Here is a 6,609-nt window from a genome sequence, read left to right as displayed (position 1 = left end):
GATTATCAGTCAGTTCAGTATGACTTCCCAGACGAGGAGATTCTGTATTTGAAAATGAAAGATTGCGATGAGCCTACGCTCGATGAAGGGCCAGAGCCTGGTTCCAGATGGAGTATGGTATTTGATGGCGCTGTAAATCAATATGGATATGGTATTGGGGAAGTGATTATTACTCCTCAGGGCACACATCTTCCTTTTACAGCAAGGCTAACTTTCAAATGCACGAATAATATGGCTGAGTATGAAGCTTGTATTATGGGATTGGAGGAGTGCATTGATCTTAGGATCAAACACCTCGATGTTTATGGTGATTCGGCCCTCGTTGTTAATCAGATTAAGGGTGAATGGGAAACGAATCAGCCTGGCCTCATACCATATAGGGATTATGCGAGGAGGATTTCAAAATTCTTTACTGAGGTTGACTTCCATCATATTCCTCGAGATGAGAATCGGATGGCAGATGCTCTTGCTACACTTGCTTCAATGGTTGTGGTAAGACTTTGGAATGAAGTTCCCAATATCACTGTGATGCGCTTGGATAGACCAGCTCATGTATTTGCAGTAGAAGAAGTAAAAGATGATAAGCCATGGTACTATGACATCAAGTGTTTCCTTCAAAGCCAGATTTACCCACCTGGGGCATCTGTGAAAGATAAGAAGACTCTGAGGAGATTATCAGGAAGTTTCTACCTCAATGGCGACGTGCTTTATAAGAGAATTTTTGACATGGTGCTGCTCAAATGCGTGGATAGACACGAAACAAACCTGTTGATGACTGAGGTCCATGAGGGTTCATTTGGTGCTCATTCCAATGGACATGCCATGGCTAGAAAGATGTTGAGAGCAGGCTACTATTGGCTGACAATGGAGTCTGACTGCTGTAAATACGTGAAGAGATGCCATAAGTGTCAGATTTATGCGGATAAGATTCATATTCCTCCGACACTTTTGAATGTGATTTCATCACCATGGCCTTTCTCTATGTGGGGAATCGACATGATTGGCATGATAGAGCCGAAAGCGTCCAATGGACACAAATTCATTCTCGTAGTAATTGATTACTTCACTAAATGGGTTGAAGCGGCATCATACGCAAATGTGACCAGGCAGGTGGTTGTGAAGTTTATCAAGAATCAACTCATATGCCGATATGCTGTGCCAGATAAGATCATTACTGATAATGGATCTAACTTGAACAACAAAATGATGAAAGAGCTGTGTAGTGAGTTCAAGATTGCACATCATAATTCCTCTCCTTACAGACCTAAGATGAATGGGGTTGTTGAAGCTGCTAATAAGAATATCAAGAAAATTATCCAGAAGATGGTTGTCACGTATAAAGATTGGCATGAGATGCTGCCATTTGCTTTACATGGATATCGTACATCTGTCCGCACTTCAACAGGGGCAACCCCTTTCTCTCTCATTTATGGCATGGAGGTTGTGCTCCCAGTAGAGGTGGAGATCCCATCAATGAGAGTCTTGATGGAAGCCAAGTTGACTAATGCTGAATGGGTTCAGAGTCGTTATGACCAGTTAAATTTGATTGAAGAGAAGAGATTGACTGCCATGTGCCACGGTCAGTTATATCAGCAAAGGATGAAGAAAGCCTTTGATAAGAAGGTCAAGCCTCGTGTGTTCCGAGAAGGCGACCTTGTGCTCAAGAAAGTCTTGTCTTTCGCGCCTGATTCCAGGGGCAAGTAGACTCCAAACTATGAAGGTCCATATGTTGTTAAGAGAGCCTTTTCAGGCGGTGCTTTGATACTTACAACTATGGATGGGGAGGCTTTCACTCGTCCTGTGAATTCAGATGCAGTCAAGAAATACTTCGCCTAAAAATAAAAACAGAATAGATTGCTAAGTTGAAAACCCGAAAGGGCGACTTAGGCAAAAATGAGCGTCTCGGTGGATTGAAAACCTGAAAGGGCGATCCAGGCAAAAGTTAGAGACATAAAAAATGAATGTATATATCCCGCTAGATTGAGTACCTCACCCTGGGGAAATTTAGGCAAAAATAATAGGGATTTGGCAAGTAACTGCATCCTGACAAGACTTTGTTCTACAACTGCCATCCGTCAAAGATTCTCACTCATTCATCTTCAACCAAAGCTTCAAATACATCGGATTCAGAATTGGTGGAGAAATGGTCATTATGTTCAATGTAGCCCTTTTCCAATATATATCACCAATCTCAAATTTGTAAAGATCTATGGAGTCTTGCCATCTGCAAACTACCATTCCATCAAATAAATTTGAGCCTTTATCCGATTATTTGCATTCTTATTTGTTTCTATTTCAACAAATGTTTTGCATGTTTTAATTGAAAAAAATATCATTGTTTTAATCAAATCGTTCATAATTTGTTTTTAAACAAGGTGAATATTCACAATGACATAGGGATACTGGAAATGCCTGCAGTGCTCTCCCAAGGATGGTAAGATTCTCGACAGGGTAGGGCGTTCGTTCATATTCCTGGCATGCTCATGTCCTCTTCCTCCAGAAGCCTTTTGTGGTTTTTCTCCCAAGCAGAATGTTGGGTAAGATTATTCATCCCTCTTTCCTTCAGTAGAGCAACATTCCTTCCTCCTCAGCAGATGTGATCTCATTATTTGGGACAGTATTTCATGACCCTTGAAAACTTCTGATGTTGGCGGATGTTCCCCACAGCATTCCATCCTCCTCTTGGATAACTTCCCAAGTGGAGCTGCTTCTATATCGGACCTCATCTGTGTAACGACTTTGCCCCAGTTGGAATGATGGATGCTCATTCCCCTGCAGAGATCTCTGTGGTCCTGGCTTTCTCTCTCGAGATGTAGTACCGGATGTTTGTGTAATTATTCCTTGGACCTGCTTGTGTTAGAAATGTCTGTTTGTCAACATTCATCATACATAAAACATGCATATATGCATAATGATAACATTCAGATATTCATGATTGCATTCTTTGCCATATATCTTTGTTTGTTATCCCCTGCTAGTTGGTAATACATTTCCCCAAGCAGATGTCGGTGTCTGATCTCCCCATATAGAGTCAGCCCCTTAAGCAGAAAGTGTTTATCTTTCCTTCCATATTCCCCACCGAGTTATATCCTCGTGGATAATGGTTGTTTCTGTTGCCTCCCAACACATATATTGGGATGGGCTTCCCCATTGAGTTATATCCTCATAGGGACAAGCTTTGTTTCATCGTGCCTATCTAGTTTGATCCTAGATTGGCCTCTTTTGACTGTTCCCTGTACTCCCCTGTGGTATAGATGAATAGTTGCTCAGTAACCAGTAATTATCCATCTTTTCCCCAGTGGAGTCTGTGGTCTTCTACCCTTATACCGGTAGTTGTAAACCCTATTTCATCCCCTTGCAGAGTTAACCTTTTGTTCATCCAAATCGATGACGGTTACTTGTCCGTGGTTTTCTACCCAGTATTCGGTAGACGTAATCCCCTCCTTGACGGTTATCATTATCCAATATTCGGTATTGATAAGTCATTCACCCCCGGTGATATATCTCTTGGATAATTGCTCTGATAAAGCAATTTATCCCCAGCAAGTCATTTCTCATTTACCCTTGTTGATAATGATTGTTTCTCCCCTGGATTGGTCATCATTATATACTTGGTTCTTGGTATCCTGATGACCTCTCGGTTCGGTCGATTTATCCTTTATTAACCCAATAACAGGTTGCGGATAATCTTCCATGCGAGTATGTTATCTACGTTCTGACGGTAATAGATAATATATCTCATGCACTCATTGGACGAAGCCTTTTGTTCTTCCCCAGTCGAATAAGATTCGTATCCCTTTTTATTGGAATCGAATGTCCATCCTATAATCGAGTTTTGCTTTTAGCCCTCTTTTGGATGATGAATGTCTTAGGAATATTCTCCAATTTACGCTTTGGTTGGTCACCTATAATATGCCCAGTAACCGGTATCCCTGGTGTTCCTTCCTCCCTGCTCCCTATTATGACTTTTTGTCCCCTGCGGAGTCAGATTTTCCTGAGCTGAAGTATACCTTTTTAGGTCTTCCTCAGATGATTTCGGATGTTTGATATCTCTCACCCTTATACCGGTCTTAGATATTCATTCTTCCCGAGCATGTTGTATCTCTCACCCTTATACCGGTGTTCAGATCATATGTCTCTTTGAGCTTACTACCCAGTAACCGGTAATACCTCATCCTGTTGCTTCCTCAGAGGAGTTCTTGTTTGGGTTTTTCCCAGTGAGGTCCCTTAGTGGATTCTCCCAGCCTGAGTCCGAATTTTCATCCGGAGTATTCGTTATGGATAATTTTTGATGTATTGGCATATTCCCCAATACATGCATCTTCGAGTCAGCTCGGGTCTTTCCATGGATTTACTCCTTTTTGAATTCTGCTCCCCAAGCTTTGAGTCGTGCCCTGCTCACGCAATGTATCCCCTCTTCTATCCCCCATGAGAGTCCCAGAGTCTCTGTCCCATGGAGTAAACTACTCATATGGATTATCAACTTCTCCTGATTTCTTTTTCTTTCTTTGTGGACACATATCTCAACAGAGTATTACCTTTTGCATACATACATTTGCATCATGAGGTCTCTTAGGGACCAAAATTCGTCTCTCTGTTATTATTTAAGCCCATTCTACCCCGTCGAGACGAAGATTTTAACCTTCACTTCTCCGGCTAGAATGACCTTAAATAGGGGCATCTTTAAGACCCCAATTTTGTCCCTAATATCCCTCATGGCATCATAACATTACATTTGCAAAGCCTCAAGGATCATAAGCATCTTGGTTCCCCTTGCCTTTGGGTGGGACCTCTTGTGAGTGGTTTGAGATCACCAAGCATGCTTGAATTGTATATTATTGCTTTTCTCATCTTTATTCACTAACCAAAAGCACAAAAATACGTCACTAACATCTTTTGTTTGTAGCTTGAGCAATCACAAGGTCTAAAAGCTCATAGGAGGTCATTGGTGCAAAGATATGGCCAAGAGAAGATAAAGGCAAGCATGGAAATGGTTCCCAAAGCTTTCATCCATCAAATATGCCTCCCAAGTATCTCAATTCATCATTTTGATCAAAGCAAGTCAAAGGGTTTGAGGTTTGTCTCCCAAGGAAACCCTAATTCATCTGTGTATCAAGTGTGTCTTGCCCATGAAGCAATCTCAGCCCATGATCAAATACAATCAAGGGAAGTTCTTTAATTCATCATTTCATGCATATTTAAACCTATTTGAGTGTCCTCAATCATCAATTCATCAAGATATGAGTTGTGGACTTGAGAAGTTGATCAGTCAATTCATCTGACTATTTTGAAATGCACTGAGACCTAACTTTTTATGTGTTGGTCAAATGGAGATGATCCCAAAATAAAAAATGTTCTTAAGGACAATATGAACAACTTTCATGTTCATCAAAAATTTATTGGAAGCTTGGAAGGTCATCTCCCATTCCAAGACATTAGAGGTCATTTTGACTGAAACCCTAATTTTGGGTCAACTCCCCAAGAACATAAATCATTCATTTTTTATGATTTTGAGGTGGGATCAAATGAATTGGAAAGCTTATTGTGTCTACTTCAAATGTTATGTTGAACAAAATTTCAAAATCTCAAACGAAATACATGTGATAATGCAAAACATTATAGGTCACTTTGGACCAAATACCTTGAAAGGCAAAAAAGTCCAACTTCAAGTGCCCATAACTTCTTCATCAAAAATCCAAATTATGCACAATTTAAGTCCATCTTGATTGTCTTGAAATTATATACAACTTTGATGTTGGAGGTTTTTCCATTTGAGGCTTGCATCATCAAAACAGAAGGGCTTGAACATTGGCCAAATTTGGAAACTTCACTTATGCATGTTTTGCACCTTATGCTTCCAACTCAAAATTCACTAATTTCCAAGGCCCAATTGAAATGTTGTTCAACATAATAATTGTTCCTTACATCAAGATCTTTCCAACCATTACTCACATGATTATGTTTGGATTTTCTAAGTGGCATTTTCGAAGAGGTGGAGTTTTAGGTTCATTTATGCATAACATGTTGAAACTCATTACACAAGCCAATTCAATCACATGTACACGTCCATTTCATCTTGATTGCATCTGAACACTCATTTGCCATGGCATTTGGGCCTCCCATGCGCCTGTACAGGCCCATGCATGGAGGCCCTCTCACTTCATGCACACGAATTCTACATGCCTTGCATCACTTTGTGCTATAAATAGTGCTACTCAGATTCATTCTAAACCAACCTAAGGGCGCCTGAAATGTTGCAAGAGTGAATTCCCAACCATACCAAAGGAGCTAAATCCATTTTCTTCAAAAAATTCAGATCTGAAATTCAATTGAATTTGGTTGAATCTTCAGATCTAAAGCTCCTAAACCTTCATCATTTGATCCATAGAAGTTCTGTTTTGCAAAAGGAACCAAGGAAAGGGACTCAAAGCTTCACTATCCAAAGGTTTTGGTCAACTGTTTTTTTGCTTTGATTCTCCTATTTCTTTGATCTATTGAACTGGATATTGTGTTGTCTGAAGTCCTCTCTATAGAGGCATCATTGCTGTGTGTTTAATTTTTGAAATCGAGCAAGTTCATGATGAATACCATCAGGCTTCCATCTCTGAT

Source organism: Lathyrus oleraceus, chromosome 3, assembly GCF_024323335.1.
Source record: "Lathyrus oleraceus cultivar Zhongwan6 chromosome 3, CAAS_Psat_ZW6_1.0, whole genome shotgun sequence".
Classification (NCBI taxonomy): Eukaryota; Viridiplantae; Streptophyta; class Magnoliopsida; order Fabales; family Fabaceae; genus Lathyrus; species Lathyrus oleraceus.
This window is presented reverse-complemented; position numbering follows the sequence as displayed.